The 18,885-nt window shown below is 49.6% G+C and overlaps 28 non-coding genes across 28 annotated transcripts; 15 read left to right on the top strand and 13 right to left on the bottom strand.

Moving 5' to 3' along the window:
• Positions 1 to 698: 698 nt before the first annotated feature.
• Positions 699 to 772, top strand: trnam-cau (transfer RNA methionine (anticodon CAU)). The gene has a single exon. It is a non-coding gene; the product is annotated as a tRNA-Met (tRNA).
• Positions 773 to 864: 92 nt separating this feature from the next.
• On the top strand, positions 865 to 936 carry trnae-cuc (transfer RNA glutamic acid (anticodon CUC)). Its single transcript has one exon. It is a non-coding gene; the product is annotated as a tRNA-Glu (tRNA).
• A 1,133-nt stretch (positions 937 to 2,069) lies between these two features.
• trnal-cag (transfer RNA leucine (anticodon CAG)) lies at positions 2,070 to 2,152 on the bottom strand. The gene has a single exon. It is a non-coding gene; the product is annotated as a tRNA-Leu (tRNA).
• Positions 2,153 to 3,276: 1,124 nt separating this feature from the next.
• Positions 3,277 to 3,350, top strand: trnam-cau (transfer RNA methionine (anticodon CAU)). Its single transcript has one exon. It is a non-coding gene; the product is annotated as a tRNA-Met (tRNA).
• Positions 3,351 to 3,442: 92 nt separating this feature from the next.
• Positions 3,443 to 3,514, top strand: trnae-cuc (transfer RNA glutamic acid (anticodon CUC)). Its single transcript has one exon. It is a non-coding gene; the product is annotated as a tRNA-Glu (tRNA).
• Positions 3,515 to 3,782: 268 nt separating this feature from the next.
• Positions 3,783 to 3,855, bottom strand: trnar-acg (transfer RNA arginine (anticodon ACG)). The gene has a single exon. It is a non-coding gene; the product is annotated as a tRNA-Arg (tRNA).
• A 792-nt stretch (positions 3,856 to 4,647) lies between these two features.
• On the bottom strand, positions 4,648 to 4,730 carry trnal-cag (transfer RNA leucine (anticodon CAG)). Its single transcript has one exon. It is a non-coding gene; the product is annotated as a tRNA-Leu (tRNA).
• A 1,124-nt stretch (positions 4,731 to 5,854) lies between these two features.
• Positions 5,855 to 5,928, top strand: trnam-cau (transfer RNA methionine (anticodon CAU)). The gene has a single exon. It is a non-coding gene; the product is annotated as a tRNA-Met (tRNA).
• Positions 5,929 to 6,020: 92 nt separating this feature from the next.
• On the top strand, positions 6,021 to 6,092 carry trnae-cuc (transfer RNA glutamic acid (anticodon CUC)). Its single transcript has one exon. It is a non-coding gene; the product is annotated as a tRNA-Glu (tRNA).
• Positions 6,093 to 6,360: 268 nt separating this feature from the next.
• On the bottom strand, positions 6,361 to 6,433 carry trnar-acg (transfer RNA arginine (anticodon ACG)). Its single transcript has one exon. It is a non-coding gene; the product is annotated as a tRNA-Arg (tRNA).
• Positions 6,434 to 7,225: 792 nt separating this feature from the next.
• Positions 7,226 to 7,308, bottom strand: trnal-cag (transfer RNA leucine (anticodon CAG)). The gene has a single exon. It is a non-coding gene; the product is annotated as a tRNA-Leu (tRNA).
• Positions 7,309 to 8,432: 1,124 nt separating this feature from the next.
• trnam-cau (transfer RNA methionine (anticodon CAU)) lies at positions 8,433 to 8,506 on the top strand. Its single transcript has one exon. It is a non-coding gene; the product is annotated as a tRNA-Met (tRNA).
• A 92-nt stretch (positions 8,507 to 8,598) lies between these two features.
• Positions 8,599 to 8,670, top strand: trnae-cuc (transfer RNA glutamic acid (anticodon CUC)). The gene has a single exon. It is a non-coding gene; the product is annotated as a tRNA-Glu (tRNA).
• A 268-nt stretch (positions 8,671 to 8,938) lies between these two features.
• Positions 8,939 to 9,011, bottom strand: trnar-acg (transfer RNA arginine (anticodon ACG)). Its single transcript has one exon. It is a non-coding gene; the product is annotated as a tRNA-Arg (tRNA).
• Positions 9,012 to 9,803: 792 nt separating this feature from the next.
• trnal-cag (transfer RNA leucine (anticodon CAG)) lies at positions 9,804 to 9,886 on the bottom strand. Its single transcript has one exon. It is a non-coding gene; the product is annotated as a tRNA-Leu (tRNA).
• Positions 9,887 to 11,009: 1,123 nt separating this feature from the next.
• trnam-cau (transfer RNA methionine (anticodon CAU)) lies at positions 11,010 to 11,083 on the top strand. Its single transcript has one exon. It is a non-coding gene; the product is annotated as a tRNA-Met (tRNA).
• A 92-nt stretch (positions 11,084 to 11,175) lies between these two features.
• Positions 11,176 to 11,247, top strand: trnae-cuc (transfer RNA glutamic acid (anticodon CUC)). Its single transcript has one exon. It is a non-coding gene; the product is annotated as a tRNA-Glu (tRNA).
• A 268-nt stretch (positions 11,248 to 11,515) lies between these two features.
• Positions 11,516 to 11,588, bottom strand: trnar-acg (transfer RNA arginine (anticodon ACG)). Its single transcript has one exon. It is a non-coding gene; the product is annotated as a tRNA-Arg (tRNA).
• Positions 11,589 to 12,380: 792 nt separating this feature from the next.
• trnal-cag (transfer RNA leucine (anticodon CAG)) lies at positions 12,381 to 12,463 on the bottom strand. Its single transcript has one exon. It is a non-coding gene; the product is annotated as a tRNA-Leu (tRNA).
• Positions 12,464 to 13,586: 1,123 nt separating this feature from the next.
• On the top strand, positions 13,587 to 13,660 carry trnam-cau (transfer RNA methionine (anticodon CAU)). The gene has a single exon. It is a non-coding gene; the product is annotated as a tRNA-Met (tRNA).
• Positions 13,661 to 13,752: 92 nt separating this feature from the next.
• On the top strand, positions 13,753 to 13,824 carry trnae-cuc (transfer RNA glutamic acid (anticodon CUC)). Its single transcript has one exon. It is a non-coding gene; the product is annotated as a tRNA-Glu (tRNA).
• A 268-nt stretch (positions 13,825 to 14,092) lies between these two features.
• Positions 14,093 to 14,165, bottom strand: trnar-acg (transfer RNA arginine (anticodon ACG)). The gene has a single exon. It is a non-coding gene; the product is annotated as a tRNA-Arg (tRNA).
• A 792-nt stretch (positions 14,166 to 14,957) lies between these two features.
• On the bottom strand, positions 14,958 to 15,040 carry trnal-cag (transfer RNA leucine (anticodon CAG)). The gene has a single exon. It is a non-coding gene; the product is annotated as a tRNA-Leu (tRNA).
• A 1,123-nt stretch (positions 15,041 to 16,163) lies between these two features.
• On the top strand, positions 16,164 to 16,237 carry trnam-cau (transfer RNA methionine (anticodon CAU)). Its single transcript has one exon. It is a non-coding gene; the product is annotated as a tRNA-Met (tRNA).
• A 92-nt stretch (positions 16,238 to 16,329) lies between these two features.
• On the top strand, positions 16,330 to 16,401 carry trnae-cuc (transfer RNA glutamic acid (anticodon CUC)). The gene has a single exon. It is a non-coding gene; the product is annotated as a tRNA-Glu (tRNA).
• Positions 16,402 to 16,669: 268 nt separating this feature from the next.
• trnar-acg (transfer RNA arginine (anticodon ACG)) lies at positions 16,670 to 16,742 on the bottom strand. The gene has a single exon. It is a non-coding gene; the product is annotated as a tRNA-Arg (tRNA).
• Positions 16,743 to 17,534: 792 nt separating this feature from the next.
• On the bottom strand, positions 17,535 to 17,617 carry trnal-cag (transfer RNA leucine (anticodon CAG)). The gene has a single exon. It is a non-coding gene; the product is annotated as a tRNA-Leu (tRNA).
• Positions 17,618 to 18,740: 1,123 nt separating this feature from the next.
• trnam-cau (transfer RNA methionine (anticodon CAU)) lies at positions 18,741 to 18,814 on the top strand. Its single transcript has one exon. It is a non-coding gene; the product is annotated as a tRNA-Met (tRNA).
• Positions 18,815 to 18,885: the final 71 nt, after the last annotated feature.

Here is an 18,885-nt window from a genome sequence, read left to right as displayed (position 1 = left end):
TCTCAGGGCCTTTTTATGGTTCGCAGTTGCCTTCTAATGTAGACAACAGTTAACCATACGGCGGCGACATCCTTAAAAGAACCGGTGGCATTGTGTCTCGAGCACACAAGGCAAACAAGAGATTCTTCAAGAGGTGAGTGCGAAGTACAGTTTACTGCCACAGGCAATGGCCGCAGAGCTTTTACTTTAACAGACTCTAATACGTGGAACACGTCACCAACTTACATAGGACAGTCTTTCAACTTTAGCACAATTTAAGTTTTTCTACTAGATAATGAGGCTAAAGACGAGCCAAACACGTGATCACTGAATAACTGGGACTTTGCATTGTGGATATGTAACGTTATTCCATTAATCTGTCAGCTGTGTCAAATGTGTCAAATGTAAGTGTTTATTTATAATGGGTTTTATCTAGCCTGAGAGCATGTGCGCCAAGATCGTCCAGCAACGGCAGGCGTGCCATTCTCGACACCATTTAAAAGACGATAGGAATCCTGGGCATGACATAGCCCCTCTGTGTCTCCTTGAAGTTGTTTCTGTACGTGTAACATATTAAGAACCTGAAGGTCCTCAGTGTGGGTAGCCAGAGTGCAAGAAGCCCAGTCGTGCTCTCCTCGCAGGAGTTTCCTCGCTGGTGGCGCACAAAATGCCACGCAACCAGACGCAAGGGGCCACCCAGGAGCCGCCGGTCTGGGCGTGCCTCGTTGGCGCAGTTAGGCAGCGCGTCAGTCTCATAATCTGAAGGTCGTGAGTTCGAGCCTCACACGGGGCAGGGTGCCCTTTTGTCGACTAGTTTGAGACTTTAGCCCCGTTTTCCTTCCGCACAGTGTGCCAGGCATCCACGGCCTCAAGGCCAGCGTGTCCTCCCTGGTGGTCTAGTGGCTAGGATTCGGCGCTCTCACCGCCGCGGCCCGGGTTCGATTCCCGGTCAGGGAACGCTCTTTTGACGTGCGCTTGCCTTTTTCACCGGCCGGGTTATGCGCAACGCTGGCTTCGAAGGCAAGGATCGCAGCACCTCCAAGAGGCAAAGCTTCACTGCCTCCGGCCCATCGACCTAAGGTTGGACGGCTAAATTGCCTGCCTGCAGTCCTGCGCTCCGCCATCTGAGCAATCAGAGCCTGGTGTGCGTCCTCTGCTCTACTGAGGCATGTTGACGCAGGACAGCAGACACCCAACGTGTGGGAGGAAGGAGTAAAAACAGGATCGAGCCAGCCAGGAGTCGAACCTAGAATCTTCTGATCCGTAGTCAGACGCATTATCCATTGCGCCACTGGCCCAACGCCAGAAACCAGGGAAGTCATGCTTGGAGAAGACAGCTGGATTCTGGAGGCCAGCTGCAAAACTTCATTATTAAATATTAATCCGGTTTTACTCTGCCATCATTAAATCCATTATTACACAATCAATAATTATATGGTTCCCTGCTGCAGCAGCCAAGGACAAGGCCAAGCTGCAGCGGGTGATCCGCTCGGCAGAGAGAGTGATCAACACCTCTCTACCTTCTCTGGAATCCCTTCACAACCTCAGGGCTGTGAGAAGGGCAAGAAAAATTATGTCTGACCCATCTCATCCAGGCTGTACCATGTTTCAGCTGCTCCCTTCAGGTAGAAGGCTTCGGCTCCCGAGAACTGCAAAATCCTGGCATCGCCTGAGCTTCTTTCCCACGGCCGCCTGGCTGCTTAATGACAGTTCAATTCCTTTTCAGGACTGAATGCACTGTTTGCACTTTATTGTTTCTATTACTCCTACTTTTATCATTCAGTATTAGTGTAAGTATCATTATTACTCTTAGCACCTTCCATTCACCTTCCATATGACTGTGTATTGTCATATCTTGTTCTGTCTTAATGTTTCGTTTGCCACATTACATCCATGCGTGACTGGCTGTAAAGAATTCCAATTGTGTTTGACACTATATTGCAATAAATTGAACCTTGAACCTTCATCTCTACCAAAATGGGAAACCGGGTCGTCCCCCGCGTGTGTGTCTCCTGGCGTCTTTGAAAAGGACGCTCCCTCGGAAGAAAGCGCGATACACAGCACGGGTGGCTACAACAGAGGCAACAGAATGTCAGAAGTGGGATTCGAACCCACGCCTCCAGAGGAGACTGCGACCTGAACGCAGCGCCTTAGACCGCTCGGCCATCCTGACCACCCCAGCTGGCCCGAGCGAGTCGATTGCGCTCCTCAGCGAATGTGCCGGTGTAACTTTTGGAATGACTCACGATTTTATTGCCTTCATGCAGCTCATCTTTAATTCTTATTTATTTCTTCACAAACGCCTTGAAATAGTGACGAATGTGGATTTTTCGAAATGAGGAACAATGTGCCCGAAGCCTTTCATTTGCCAAAAGCACACGCAGCCCGTCTCCATATGCCCTGTAACGGATGCTGTCAAAGTGGTTTTGCATTCAATGATCCTTTCCCGCCTGATCATACTGTTTTAGAACAGGGTCACAAAACGGAATCGCCATTCTCAGACCCTGCTCGTTCTACTTGAACGCGCAATGAAAATACTTGATCAAATGCGGATGGACGCCGGCATTGCAATTTAGCGAAAAAGCGCCATCTCTGTACGTCTCAGGGCCTTTTTATGGTTCGCAGTTGCCTTCTAATGTAGACAACAGTTAACCATACGGCGGCGACATCCTTAAAAGAACCGGTGGCGTTGTGTCTCGAGCACACAAGGCAAACAAGAGATTCTTCAAGAGGTGAGTGCGAAGTACAGTTTACTGCCACAGGCAATGGCCGCAGAGCTTTTACTTTAACAGACTCTAATACGTGGAACACGTCACCAACTTACATAGGACAGTCTTTCAACTTTAGCACAATTTAAGTTTTTCTACTAGATAATGAGGCTAAAGACGAGCCAAACACGTGATCACTGAATAACTGGGACTTTGCATTGTGGATATGTAACGTTATTCCATTAATCTGTCAGCTGTGTCAAATGTGTCAAATGTAAGTGTTTATTTATAATGGGTTTTATCTAGCCTGAGAGCATGTGCGCCAAGATCGTCCAGCAACGGCAGGCGTGCCATTCTCGACACCATTTAAAAGACGATAGGAATCCTGGGCATGACATAGCCCCTCTGTGTCTCCTTGAAGTTGTTTCTGTACGTGTAACATATTAAGAACGAGAAGGTCCTCAGTGTGGGTAGCCAGAGTGCAAGAAGCCCAGTCGTGCTCTCCTCGCAGGAGTTTCCTCGCTGGTGGCGCACAAAATGCCACGCAACCAGACGCAAGGGGCCTCCCAGGAGCCGTCGGTCTGGGCGTGCCTCGTTGGCGCAGTTAGGCAGCGCGTCAGTCTCATAATCTGAAGGTCGTGAGTTCGAGCCTCACACGGGGCAGGGTGCCCTTTTGTCGACTAGTTTGAGACTTTAGCCCCGTTTTCCTTCCGCACAGTGTGCCAGGCATCCACGGCCTGAAGGCCAGCGTGTCCTCCCTGGTGGTCTAGTGGCTAGGATTCGGCGCTCTCACCGCCGCGGCCCGGGTTCGATTCCCGGTCAGGGAATGCTCTTTTGACGTGCGCTTGCCTTTTTCACCGGCCGGGTTATGCGCAACGCTGGCTTCGAAGGCAAGGATCGCAGCACCTCCAAGAGGCAAAGCTTCACTGCCTCCGGCCCATCGACCTAAGGTTGGACGGCTAAATTGCCTGCCTGCAGTCCTGCGCTCCGCCATCTGAGCAATCAGAGCCTGGTGTGCGTCCTCTGCTCTACTGAGGCATGTTGACGCAGGACAGCAGACACCCAACGTGTGGGAGGAAGGAGTAAAAACAGGATTGAGCCAGCCAGGAGTCGAACCTAGAATCTTCTGATCCGTAGTCAGACGCGTTATCCATTGCGCCACTGGCCCAACGCCAGAAACCAGGGAAGTCATGCTTGGAGAAGACAGCTGGATTCTGGAGGCCAGCTGCAAAACTTCATTATTAAATATTAATCCGGTTTTACTCTGCCATCATTAAATCCATTATTACACAATCAATAATTACATGGTTCCCTGCTGCAGCAGCCAAGGACAAGGCCAAGCTGCAGCGGGTGATCCGCTCGGCAGAGAGAGTGATCAACACCTCTCTACCTTCTCTGGAATCCCTTCACAACCTCAGGGCTGTGAGAAGGGCAAGAAAAATTATGTCTGACCCATCTCATCCAGGCTGTACCATGTTTCAGCTGCTCCCTTCAGGTAGAAGGCTTCGGCTCCCGAGAACTGCAAAATCCCGGCATCGCCTGAGCTTCTTTCCCACGGCCGCCTGGCTGCTTAATGACAGTTCAATTCCTTTTCAGGACTGAATGCACTGTTTGCACTTTATTGTTTCTATTACTCCTACTTTTATCATTCAGTATTAGTGTAAGTATCATTATTACTCTTAGCACCTTCCATTCACCTTCCATATGACTGTGTATTGTCATATCTTGTTCTGTCTTAATGTTTCGTTTGCCACATTACATCCATGCGTGACTGGCTGTAAAGAATTCCAATTGTGTTTGACACTATATTGCAATAAATTGAACCTTGAACCTTCATCTCTACACAAATGGGAAACCGGGTCGTCCCCCGCGTGCCTGTCTCCTGGCGTCTTTGAAAAGGACGCTCCCTCGGAAGAAAGCGCGATACACAGCACGGGTGGCTACAACAAAGGCAACAGAATGTCAGAAGTGGGATTCGAACCCACGCCTCCAGAGGAGACTGCGACCTGAACGCAGCGCCTTAGACCGCTCGGCCATCCTGACCACCCCAGCTGGCCCGAGCGAGTCGATTGCGCTCCTCAGCGAATGTGCCGGTGTAACTTTTGGAATGACTCACGATTTTATTGCCTTCATGCAGCTCATCTTTAATTCTTATTTATTTCTTCACAAACGCCTTGAAATAGTGACGAATGTGGATTTTTCGAAATGAGGAACAATGTGCCCGAAGCCTTTCATTTGCCAAAAGCACACGCAGCCCGTCTCCATATGCCCTGTAACGGATGCTGTCAAAGTGGTTTTGCATTCAATGATCCTTTCCCCCTTGATCATACTGTTTTAGAACAGGGTCACAAAACGGAATCGCCATTCTCAGACCCTGCTCGTTCTACTTGAACGCGCAATGAAAATACTTGATCAAATGCGGATGGACGCCGGCATTGCAATTTAGCGAAAAAGCGCCATCTCTGTACGTCTCAGGGCCTTTTTATGGTTCGCAGTTGCCTTCTAATGTAGACAACAGTTAACCATATGGCGGCGACATCCTTAAAAGAACCGGTGGCGTTGTGTCTCGAGCACACAAGGCAAACAAGAGATTCTTCAAGAGGTGAGTGCGAAGTACAGTTTACTGCCACAGGCAATGGCCGCAGAGCTTTTACTTTAACAGACTCTAATACGTGGAACACGTCACCAACTTACATAGGACAGTCTTTCAACTTTAGCACAATTTAAGTTTTTCTACTAGATAATGAGGCTAAAGACGAGCCAAACACGTGATCACTGAATAACTGGGACTTTGCATTGTGGATATGTAACGTTATTCCATTAATCTGTCAGCTGTGTCAAATGTGTCAAATGTAAGTGTTTATTTATAATGGGTTTTATCTAGCCTGAGAGCATGTGCGCCAAGATCGTCCAGCAACGGCAGGCGTGCCATTCTCGACACCATTTAAAAGACGATAGGAATCCTGGGCATGACATAGCCCCTCTGTGTCTCCTTGAAGTTGTTTCTGTACGTGTAACATATTAAGAACGAGAAGGTCCTCAGTGTGGGTAGCCAGAGTGCAAGAAGCCCAGTCGTGCTCTCCTCGCAGGAGTTTCCTCGCTGGTGGCGCACAAAATGCCACGCAACCAGACGCAAGGGGCCACCCAGGAGCCGTCGGTCTGGGCGTGCCTCGTTGGCGCAGTTAGGCAGCGCGTCAGTCTCATAATCTGAAGGTCGTGAGTTCGAGCCTCACACGGGGCAGGGTGCCCTTTTGTCGACTAGTTTGAGACTTTAGCTCCGTTTTCCTTCCGCACAGTGTGCCAGGCATCCACGGCCTGAAGGCCAGCGTGTCCTCCCTGGTGGTCTAGTGGCTAGGATTCGGCGCTCTCACCGCCGCGGCCCGGGTTCGATTCCCGGTCAGGGAACGCTCTTTTGACGTGCGCTTGCCTTTTTCACCGGCCGGGTTATGCGCAACGCTGGCTTCGAAGGCAAGGATCGCAGCACCTCCAAGAGGCAAAGCTTCACTGCCTCCGGCCCATCGACCTAAGGTTGGACGGCTAAATTGCCTGCCTGCAGTCCTGCGCTCCGCCATCTGAGCAATCAGAGCCTGGTGTGCGTCCTCTGCTCTACTGAGGCATGTTGACGCAGGACAGCAGACACCCAACGTGTGGGAGGAAGGAGTAAAAACAGGATCGAGCCAGCCAGGAGTCGAACCTAGAATCTTCTGATCCGTAGTCAGACGCGTTATCCATTGCGCCACTGGCCCAACGCCAGAAACCAGGGAAGTCATGCTTGGAGAAGACAGCTGGATTCTGGAGGCCAGCTGCAAAACTTCATTATTAAATATTAATCCGGTTTTACTCTGCCATCATTAAATCCATTATTACACAATCAATAATTACATGGTTCCCTGCTGCAGCAGCCAAGGACAAGGCCAAGCTGCAGCGGGTGATCCGCTCGGCAGAGAGAGTGATCAACACCTCTCTACCTTCTCTGGAATCCCTTCACAACCTCAGGGCTGTGAGAAGGGCAAGAAAAATTATGTCTGACCCATCTCATCCAGGCTGTACCATGTTTCAGCTGCTCCCTTCAGGTAGAAGGCTTCGGCTCCCGAGAACTGCAAAATCCCGGCATCGCCTGAGCTTCTTTCCCACGGCCGCCTGGCTGCTTAATGACAGTTCAATTCCTTTTCAGGACTGAATGCACTGTTTGCACTTTATTGTTTCTATTACTCCTACTTTTATCATTCAGTATTAGTGTAAGTATCATTATTACTCTTAGCACCTTCCATTCACCTTCCATATGACTGTGTATTGTCATATCTTGTTCTGTCTTAATGTTTCGTTTGCCACATTACATCCATGCGTGACTGGCTGTAAAGAATTCCAATTGTGTTTGACACTATATTGCAATAAATTGAACCTTGAACCTTCATCTCTACCAAAATGGGAAACCGGGTCGTCCCCCGCGTGCCTGTCTCCTGGCGTCTTTGAAAAGGACGCTCCCTCGGAAGAAAGCGCGATACACAGCACGGGTGGCTACAACAAAGGCAACAGAATGTCAGAAGTGGGATTCGAACCCACGCCTCCAGAGGAGACTGCGACCTGAACGCAGCGCCTTAGACCGCTCGGCCATCCTGACCACCCCAGCTGGCCCGAGCGAGTCGATTGCGCTCCTCAGCGAATGTGCCGGTGTAACTTTTGGAATGACTCACGATTTTATTGCCTTCATGCAGCTCATCTTTAATTCTTATTTATTTCTTCACAAACGCCTTGAAATAGTGACGAATGTGGATTTTTCGAAATGAGGAACAATGTGCCCGAAGCCTTTCATTTGCCAAAAGCACACGCAGCCCGTCTCCATATGCCCTGTAACGGATGCTGTCAAAGTGGTTTTGCATTCAATGATCCTTTCCCGCCTGATCATACTGTTTTAGAACAGGGTCACAAAAAGGAATCGCCATTCTCAGACCCTGCTCGTTCTACTTGAACGCGCAATGAAAATACTTGATCAAATGCGGATGGACGCCGGCATTGCAATTTAGCGAAAAAGCGCCATCTCTGTACGTCTCAGGGCCTTTTTATGGTTCGCAGTTGCCTTCTAATGTAGACAACAGTTAACCATACGGCGGCGACATCCTTAAAAGAACCGGTGGCGTTGTGTCTCGAGCACACAAGGCAAACAAGAGATTCTTCAAGAGGTGAGTGCGAAGTACAGTTTACTGCCACAGGCAATGGCCGCAGAGCTTTTACTTTAACAGACTCTAATACGTGGAACACGTCACCAACTTACATAGGACAGTCTTTCAACTTTAGCACAATTTAAGTTTTTCTACTAGATAATGAGGCTAAAGACGAGCCAAACACGTGATCACTGAATAACTGGGACTTTGCATTGTGGATATGTAACGTTATTCCATTAATCTGTCAGCTGTGTCAAATGTGTCAAATGTAAGTGTTTATTTATAATGGGTTTTATCTAGCCTGAGAGCATGTGCGCCAAGATCGTCCAGCAACGGCAGGCGTGCCATTCTCGACACCATTTAAAAGACGATAGGAATCCTGGGCATGACATAGCCCCTCTGTGTCTCCTTGAAGTTGTTTCTGTACGTGTAACATATTAAGAACGAGAAGGTCCTCAGTGTGGGTAGCCAGAGTGCAAGAAGCCCAGTCGTGCTCTCCTCGCAGGAGTTTCCTCGCTGGTGGCGCACAAAATGCCACGCAACCAGACGCAAGGGGCCACCCAGGAGCCGTCGGTCTGGGCGTGCCTCGTTGGCGCAGTTAGGCAGCGCGTCAGTCTCATAATCTGAAGGTCGTGAGTTCGAGCCTCACACGGGGCAGGGTGCCCTTTTGTCGACTAGTTTGAGACTTTAGCCCCGTTTTCCTTCCGCACAGTGTGCCAGGCATCCACGGCTTGAAGGCCAGCGTGTCCTCCCTGGTGGTCTAGTGGCTAGGATTCGGCGCTCTCACCGCCGCGGCCCGGGTTCGATTCCCGGTCAGGGAACGCTCTTTTGACGTGCGCTTGCCTTTTTCACCGGCCGGGTTATGCGCAACGCTGGCTTCGAAGGCAAGGATCGCAGCACCTCCAAGAGGCAAAGCTTCACTGCCTCCGGCCCATCGACCTAAGGTTGGACGGCTAAATTGCCTGCCTGCAGTCCTGCGCTCCGCCATCTGAGCAATCAGAGCCTGGTGTGCGTCCTCTGCTCTACTGAGGCATGTTGACGCAGGACAGCAGACACCCAACGTGTGGGAGGAAGGAGTAAAAACAGGATCGAGCCAGCCAGGAGTCGAACCTAGAATCTTCTGATCCGTAGTCAGACGCGTTATCCATTGCGCCACTGGCCCAACGCCAGAAACCAGGGAAGTCATGCTTGGAGAAGACAGCTGGATTCTGGAGGCCAGCTGCAAAACTTCATTATTAAATATTAATCCGGTTTTACTCTGCCATCATTAAATCCATTATTACACAATCAATAATTACATGGTTCCCTGCTGCAGCAGCCAAGGACAAGGCCAAGCTGCAGCGGGTGATCCGCTCGGCAGAGAGAGTGATCAACACCTCTCTACCTTCTCTGGAATCCCTTCACAACCTCAGGGCTGTGAGAAGGGCAAGAAAAATTATGTCTGACCCATCTCATCCAGGCTGTACCATGTTTCAGCTGCTCCCTTCAGGTAGAAGGCTTCGGCTCCCGAGAACTGCAAAATCCCGGCATCGCCTGAGCTTCTTTCCCACGGCCGCCTGGCTGCTTAATGACAGTTCAATTCCTTTTCAGGACTGAATGCACTGTTTGCACTTTATTGTTTCTATTACTCCTACTTTTATCATTCAGTATTAGTGTAAGTATCATTATTACTCTTAGCACCTTCCATTCACCTTCCATATGACTGTGTATTGTCATATCTTGTTCTGTCTTAATGTTTCGTTTGCCACATTACATCCATGCGTGACTGGCTGTAAAGAATTCCAATTGTGTTTGACACTATATTGCAATAAATTGAACCTTGAACCTTCATCTCTACCAAAATGGGAAACCGGGTCGTCCCCCGCGTGCCTGTCTCCTGGCGTCTTTGAAAAGGACGCTCCCTCGGAAGAAAGCGCGATACACAGCACGGGTGGCTACAACAGAGGCAACAGAATGTCAGAAGTGGGATTCGAACCCACGCCTCCAGAGGAGACTGCGACCTGAACGCAGCGCCTTAGACCGCTCGGCCATCCTGACCACCCCAGCTGGCCCGAGCGAGTCGATTGCGCTCCTCAGCGAATGTGCCGGTGTAACTTTTGGAATGACTCACGATTTTATTGCCTTCATGCAGCTCATCTTTAATTCTTATTTATTTCTTCACAAACGCCTTGAAATAGTGACGAATGTGGATTTTTCGAAATGAGGAACAATGTGCCCGAAGCCTTTCATTTGCCAAAAGCACACGCAGCCGTCTCCATATGCCCTGTAACGGATGCTGTCAAAGTGGTTTTGCATTCAATGATCCTTTCCCGCCTGATCATACTGTTTTAGAACAGGGTCACAAAAAGGAATTGCCATTCTCAGACCCTGCTCGTTCTACTTGAACACGCAATGAAAATACTTGATCAAATGCGGATGGACGCCGGCATTGCAATTTAGCGAAAAAGCGCCATCTCTGTACGTCTCAGGGCCTTTTTATGGTTCGCAGTTGCCTTCTAATGTAGACAACAGTTAACCATACGGCGGCGACATCCTTAAAAGAACCGGTGGCATTGTGTCTCGAGCACACAAGGCAAACAAGAGATTCTTCAAGAGGTGAGTGCGAAGTACAGTTTACTGCCACAGGCAATGGCCGCAGAGCTTTTACTTTAACAGACTCTAATACGTGGAACACGTCACCAACTTACATAGGACAGTCTTTCAACTTTAGCACAATTTAAGTTTTTCTACTAGATAATGAGGCTAAAGACGAGCCAAACACGTGATCACTGAATAACTGGGACTTTGCATTGTGGATATGTAACGTTATTCCATTAATCTGTCAGCTGTGTCAAATGTGTCAAATGTAAGTGTTTATTTATAATGGGTTTTATCTAGCCTGAGAGCATGTGCGCCAAGATCGTCCAGCAACGGCAGGCGTGCCATTCTCGACACCATTTAAAAGACGATAGGAATCCTGGGCATGACATAGCCCCTCTGTGTCTCCTTGAAGTTGTTTCTGTACGTGTAACATATTAAGAACGAGAAGGTCCTCAGTGTGGGTAGCCAGAGTGCAAAAAGCCCAGTCGTGCTCTCCTCGCAGGAGTTTCCTCGCTGGTGGCGCACAAAATGCCACGCAACCAGACGCAAGGGGCCACCCGGGAGCCGTCGGTCTGGGCGTGCCTCGTTGGCGCAGTTAGGCAGCGCGTCAGTCTCATAATCTGAAGGTCGTGAGTTCGAGCCTCACACGGGGCAGGGTGCCCTTTTGTCGACTAGTTTGAGACTTTAGCCCCGTTTTCCTTCCGCACAGTGTGCCAGGCATCCACGGCCTGAAGGCCAGCGTGTCCTCCCTGGTGGTCTAGTGGCTAGGATTCGGCGCTCTCACCGCCGCGGCCCGGGTTCGATTCCCGGTCAGGGAACGCTCTTTTGACGTGCGCTTGCCTTTTTCACCGGCCGGGTTATGCGCAACGCTGGCTTCGAAGGCAAGGATCGCAGCACCTCCAAGAGGCAAAGCTTCACTGCCTCCGGCCCATCGACCTAAGGTTGGACGGCTAAATTGCCTGCCTGCAGTCCTGCGCTCCGCCATCTGAGCAATCAGAGCCTGGTGTGCGTCCTCTGCTCTACTGAGGCATGTTGACGCAGGACAGCAGACACCCAACGTGTGGGAGGAAGGAGTAAAAACAGGATCGAGCCAGCCAGGAGTCGAACCTAGAATCTTCTGATCCGTAGTCAGACGCGTTATCCATTGCGCCACTGGCCCAACGCCAGAAACCAGGGAAGTCATGCTTGGAGAAGACAGCTGGATTCTGGAGGCCAGCTGCAAAACTTCATTATTAAATATTAATCCGGTTTTACTCTGCCATCATTAAATCCATTATTACACAATCAATAATTACATGGTTCCCTGCTGCAGCAGCCAAGGACAAGGCCAAGCTGCAGCGGGTGATCCGCTCGGCAGAGAGAGTGATCAACACCTCTCTACCTTCTCTGGAATCCCTTCACAACCTCAGGGCTGTGAGAAGGGCAAGAAAAATTATGTCTGACCCATCTCATCCAGGCTGTACCATGTTTCAGCTGCTCCCTTCAGGTAGAAGGCTTCGGCTCCCGAGAACTGCAAAATCCCGGCATCGCCTGAGCTTCTTTCCCACGGCCGCCTGGCTGCTTAATGACAGTTCAATTCCTTTTCAGGACTGAATGCACTGTTTGCACTTTATTGTTTCTATTACTCCTACTTTTATCATTCAGTATTAGTGTAAGTATCATTATTACTCTTAGCACCTTCCATTCACCTTCCATATGACTGTGTATTGTCATATCTTGTTCTGTCTTAATGTTTCGTTTGCCACATTACATCCATGCGTGACTGGCTGTAAAGAATTCCAATTGTGTTTGACACTATATTGCAATAAATTGAACCTTGAACCTTCATCTCTACCAAAATGGGAAACCGGGTCGTCCCCCGCGTGCCTGTCTCCTGGCGTCTTTGAAAAGGACGCTCCCTCGGAAGAAAGCGCGATACACAGCACGGGTGGCTACAACAAAGGCAACAGAATGTCAGAAGTGGGATTCGAACCCACGCCTCCAGAGGAGACTGCGACCTGAACGCAGCGCCTTAGACCGCTCGGCCATCCTGACCACCCCAGCTGGCCCGAGCGAGTCGATTGCGCTCCTCAGCGAATGTGCCGGTGTAACTTTTGGAATGACTCACGATTTTATTGCCTTCATGCAGCTCATCTTTAATTCTTATTTATTTCTTCACAAACGCCTTGAAATAGTGACGAATGTGGATTTTTCGAAATTAGGAACAATGTGCCCGAAGCCTTTCATTTGCCAAAAGCACACGCAGCCGTCTCCATATGCCCTGTAACGGATGCTGTCAAAGTGGTTTTGCATTCAATGATCCTTTCCCGCCTGATCATACTGTTTTAGAACAGGGTCACAAAAAGGAATTGCCATTCTCAGACCCTGCTCGTTCTACTTGAACACGCAATGAAAATACTTGATCAAATGCGGATGGACGCCGGCATTGCAATTTAGCGAAAAAGCGCCATCTCTGTACGTCTCAGGGCCTTTTTATGGTTCGCAGTTGCCTTCTAATGTAGACAACAGTTAACCATACGGCGGCGACATCCTTAAAAGAACCGGTGGCATTGTGTCTCGAGCACACAAGGCAAACAAGAGATTCTTCAAGAGGTGAGTGCGAAGTACAGTTTACTGCCACAGGCAATGGCCGCAGAGCTTTTACTTTAACAGACTCTAATACGTGGAACACGTCACCAACTTACATAGGACAGTCTTTCAACTTTAGCACAATTTAAGTTTTTCTACTAGATAATGAGGCTAAAGACGAGCCAAACACATGATCACTGAATAACTGGGACTTTGCATTGTGGATATGTAACGTTATTCCATTAATCTGTCAGCTGTGTCAAATGTGTCAAATGTAAGTGTTTATTTATAATGGGTTTTATCTAGCCTGAGAGCATGTGCGCCAAGATCGTCCAGCAACGGCAGGCGTGCCATTCTCGACACCATTTAAAAGACGATAGGAATCCTGGGCATGACATAGCCCCTCTGTGTCTCCTTGAAGTTGTTTCTGTACGTGTAACATATTAAGAACGAGAAGGTCCTCAGTGTGGGTAGCCAGAGTGCAAGAAGCCCAGTCGTGCTCTCCTCGCAGGAGTTTCCTCGCTGGTGGCGCACAAAATGCCACGCAACCAGACGCAAGGGGCCACCCAGGAGCCGTCGGTCTGGGCGTGCCTCGTTGGCGCAGTTAGGCAGCGCGTCAGTCTCATAATCTGAAGGTCGTGAGTTCGAGCCTCACACGGGGCAGGGTGCCCTTTTGTCGACTAGTTTGAGACTTTAGCCCCGTTTTCCTTCCGCACAGTGTGCCAGGCATCCACGGCTTGAAGGCCAGCGTGTCCTCCCTGGTGGTCTAGTGGCTAGGATTCGGCGCTCTCACCGCCGCGGCCCGGGTTCGATTCCCGGTCAGGGAACGCTCTTTTGACGTGCGCTTGCCTTTTTCACCGGCCGGGTTATGCGCAACGCTGGCTTCGAAGGCAAGGATCGCAGCACCTCCAAGAGGCAAAGCTTCACTGCCTCCGGCCCATCGACCTAAGGTTGGACTGCTAAATTGCCTGCCTGCAGTCCTGCGCTCCGCCATCTGAGCAATCAGAGCCTGGTGTGCGTCCTCTGCTCTACTGAGGCATGTTGACGCAGGACAGCAGACACCCAACGTGTGGGAGGAAGGAGTAAAAACAGGATCGAGCCAGCCAGGAGTCGAACCTAGAATCTTCTGATCCGTAGTCAGACGCGTTATCCATTGCGCCACTGGCCCAACGCCAGAAACCAGGGAAGTCATGCTTGGAGAAGACAGCTGGATTCTGGAGGCCAGCTGCAAAACTTCATTATTAAATATTAATCCGGTTTTACTCTGCCATCATTAAATCCATTATTACACAATCAATAATTACATGGTTCCCTGCTGCAGCAGCCAAGGACAAGGCCAAGCTGCAGCGGGTGATCCGCTCGGCAGAGAGAGTGATCAACACCTCTCTACCTTCTCTGGAATCCCTTCACAACCTCAGGGCTGTGAGAAGGGCAAGAAAAATTATGTCTGACCCATCTCATCCAGGCTGTACCATGTTTCAGCTGCTCCCTTCAGGTAGAAGGCTTCGGCTCCCGAGAACTGCAAAATCCCGGCATCGCCTGAGCTTCTTTCCCACGGCCGCCTGGCTGCTTAATGACAGTTCAATTCCTTTTCAGGACTGAATGCACTGTTTGCACTTTATTGTTTCTATTACTCCTACTTTTATCATTCAGTATTAGTGTAAGTATCATTATTACTCTTAGCACCTTCCATTCACCTTCCATATGACTGTGTATTGTCATATCTTGTTCTGTCTTAATGTTTCGTTTGCCACATTACATCCATGCGTGACTGGCTGTAAAGAATTCCAATTGTGTTTGACACTATATTGCAATAAATTGAACCTTGAACCTTCATCTCTACCAAAATGGGAAACCGGGTCGTCCCCCGCGTGCCTGTCTCCTGGCGTCTTTGAAAAGGACGCTCCCTCGGAAGAAAGCGCGATACACAGCACGGGTGGCTACAACAGAGGCAACAGAATGTCAGAAGTGGGATTCGAACCCACGCCTCCAGAGGAGACTGCGACCTGAACGCAGCGCCTTAGACCGCTCGGCCATCCTGACCACCCCAGCTGGCCCGAGCGAGTCGATTGCGCTCCTCAGCGAATGTGCCGGTGTAACTTTTGGAATGACTCACGATTTTATTGCCTTCATGCAGCTCATCTTTAATTCTTATTTATTTCTTCACAAACGCCTTGAAATAGTGACGAATGTGGATTTTTCGAAATGAGGAACAATGTGCCCGAAGCCTTTCATTTGCCAAAAGCACACGCAGCCGTCTCCATATGCCCTGTAACGGATGCTGTCAAAGTGGTTTTGCATTCAATGATCCTTTCCCGCCTGATCATACTGTTTTAGAACAGGGTCACAAAAAGGAATTGCCATTCTCAGACCCTGCTCGTTCTACTTGAACACGCAATGAAAATACTTGATCAAATGCGGATGGACGCCGGCATTGCAATTTAGCGAAAAAGCGCCATCTCTGTACGTCTCAGGGCCTTTTTATGGTTCGCAGTTGCCTTCTAATGTAGACAACAGTTAACCATACGGCGGCGACATCCTTAAAAGAACCGGTGGCATTGTGTCTCGAGCACACAAGGCAAACAAGAGATTCTTCAAGAGGTGAGTGCGAAGTACAGTTTACTGCCACAGGCAATGGCCGCAGAGCTTTTACTTTAACAGACTCTAATACGTGGAACACGTCACCAACTTACATAGGACAGTCTTTCAACTTTAGCACAATTTAAGTTTTTCTACTAGATAATGAGGCTAAAGACGAGCCAAACACGTGATCACTGAATAACTGGGACTTTGCATTGTGGATATGTAACGTTATTCCATTAATCTGTCAGCTGTGTCAAATGTGTCAAATGTAAGTGTTTATTTATAATGGGTTTTATCTAGCCTGAGAGCATGTGCGCCAAGATCGTCCAGCAACGGCAGGCGTGCCATTCTCGACACCATTTAAAAGACGATAGGAATCCTGGGCATGACATAGCCCCTCTGTGTCTCCTTGAAGTTGTTTCTGTACGTGTAACATATTAAGAACGAGAAGGTCCTCAGTGTGGGTAGCCAGAGTGCAAAAAGCCCAGTCGTGCTCTCCTCGCAGGAGTTTCCTCGCTGGTGGCGCACAAAATGCCACGCAACCAGACGCAAGGGGCCACCCGGGAGCCGTCGGTCTGGGCGTGCCTCGTTGGCGCAGTTAGGCAGCGCGTCAGTCTCATAATCTGAAGGTCGTGAGTTCGAGCCTCACACGGGGCAGGGTGCCCTTTTGTCGACTAGTTTGAGACTTTAGCCCCGTTTTCCTTCCGCACAGTGTGCCAGGCATCCACGGCCTGAAGGCCAGCGTGTCCTCCCTGGTGGTCTAGTGGCTAGGATTCGGCGCTCTCACCGCCGCGGCCCGGGTTCGATTCCCGGTCAGGGAACGCTCTTTTGACGTGCGCTTGCCTTTTTCACCGGCCGGGTTATGCGCAACGCTGGCTTCGAAGGCAAGGATCGCAGCACCTCCAAGAGGCAAAGCTTCACTGCCTCCGGCCCATCGACCTAAGGTTGGACGGCTAAATTGCCTGCCTGCAGTCCTGCGCTCCGCCATCTGAGCAATCAGAGCCTGGTGTGCGTCCTCTGCTCTACTGAGGCATGTTGACGCAGGACAGCAGACACCCAACGTGTGGGAGGAAGGAGTAAAAACAGGATCAAGCCAGCCAGGAGTCGAACCTAGAATCTTCTGATCCGTAGTCAGACGCGTTATCCATTGCGCCACTGGCCCAACGCCAGAAACCAGGGAAGTCATGCTTGGAGAAGACAGCTGGATTCTGGAGGCCAGCTGCAAAACTTCATTATTAAATATTAATCCGGTTTTACTCTGCCATCATTAAATCCATTATTACACAATCAATAATTACATGGTTCCCTGCTGCAGCAGCCAAGGACAAGGCCAAGCTGCAGCGGGTGATCCGCTCGGCAGAGAGAGTGATCAACACCTCTCTACCTTCTCTGGAATCCCTTCACAACCTCAGGGCTGTGAGAAGGGCAAGAAAAATTATGTCTGACCCATCTCATCCAGGCTGTACCATGTTTCAGCTGCTCCCTTCAGGTAGAAGGCTTCGGCTCCCGAGAACTGCAAAATCCCGGCATCGCCTGAGCTTCTTTCCCACGGCCGCCTGGCTGCTTAATGACAGTTCAATTCCTTTTCAGGACTGAATGCACTGTTTGCACTTTATTGTTTCTATTACTCCTACTTTTATCATTCAGTATTAGTGTAAGTATCATTATTACTCTTAGCACCTTCCATTCACCTTCCATATGACTGTGTATTGTCATATCTTGTTCTGTCTTAATGTTTCGTTTGCCACATTACATCCATGCGTGACTGGCTGTAAAGAATTCCAATTGTGTTTGACACTATATTGCAATAAATTGAACCTTGAACCTTCATCTCTACCAAAATGGGAAACCGGGTCGTCCCCCGCGTGCCTGTCTCCTGGCGTCTTTGAAAAGGACGCTCCCTCGGAAGAAAGCGCGATACACAGCACGGGTGGCTACAACAAAGGCAACAGAATGTCAGAAGTGGGATTCGAACCCACGCCTCCAGAGGAGACTGCGACCTGAACGCAGCGCCTTAGACCGCTCGGCCATCCTGACCACCCCAGCTGGCCCGAGCGAGTCGATTGCGCTCCTCAGCGAATGTGCCGGTGTAACTTTTGGAATGACTCACGATTTTATTGCCTTCATGCAGCTCATCTTTAATTCTTATTTATTTCTTCACAAACGCCTTGAAATAGTGACGAATGTGGATTTTTCGAAATTAGGAACAATGTGCCCGAAGCCTTTCATTTGCCAAAAGCACACGCAGCCGTCTCCATATGCCCTGTAACGGATGCTGTCAAAGTGGTTTTGCATTCAATGATCCTTTCCCGCCTGATCATACTGTTTTAGAACAGGGTCACAAAAAGGAATTGCCATTCTCAGACCCTGCTCGTTCTACTTGAACACGCAATGAAAATACTTGATCAAATGCGGATGGACGCCGGCATTGCAATTTAGCGAAAAAGCGCCATCTCTGTACGTCTCAGGGCCTTTTTATGGTTCGCAGTTGCCTTCTAATGTAGACAACAGTTAACCATACGGCGGGGACATCCTTAAAAGAACCGGTGGCATTGTGTCTCGAGCACACAAGGCAAACAAGAGATTCTTCAAGAGGTGAGTGCGAAGTACAGTTTACTGCCACAGGCAATGGCCGCAGAGCTTTTACTTTAACAGACTCTAATACGTGGAACACGTCACCAACTTACATAGGACAGTCTTTCAACTTTAGCACAATTTAAGTTTTTCTACTAGATAATGAGGCTAAAGACGAGCCAAACACGTGATCACTGAATAACTGGGACTTTGCATTGTGGATATGTAACGTTATTCCATTAATCTGTCAGCTGTGTCAAATGTGTCAAATGTAAGTGTTTATTTATAATGGGTTTTATCTAGCCTGAGAGCATGTGCGCCAAGATCGTCCAGCAACGGCAGGCGTGCCATTCTCGACACCATTTAAAAGACGATAGGAATCCTGGGCATGACATAGCCCCTCTGTGTCTCCTTGAAGTTGTTTCTGTACGTGTAACATATTAAGAACGAGAAGGTCCTCAGTGTGGGTAGCCAGAGTGCAAGAAGCCCAGTCGTGCTCTCCTCGCAGGAGTTTCCTCGCTGGTGGCGCACAAAATGCCACGCAACCAGACGCAAGGGGCCACCCAGGAGCCGTCGGTCTGGGCGTGCCTCGTTGGCGCAGTTAGGCAGCGCGTCAGTCTCATAATCTGAAGGTCGTGAGTTCGAGCCTCACACGGGGCAGGGTGCCCTTTTGTCGACTAGTTTGAGACTTTAGCCCCGTTTTCCTTTCGCACAGTGTGCCAGGCATCCAC

The sequence above is a fragment of the Misgurnus anguillicaudatus genome, chromosome 10 (assembly GCF_027580225.2).
Source record: "Misgurnus anguillicaudatus chromosome 10, ASM2758022v2, whole genome shotgun sequence".
In the NCBI taxonomy this organism is placed as follows: Eukaryota; Metazoa; Chordata; class Actinopteri; order Cypriniformes; family Cobitidae; genus Misgurnus; species Misgurnus anguillicaudatus.
Note: the sequence above shows the minus strand (reverse complement) of the source record. Positions and strands in the feature narration are given on the sequence as shown.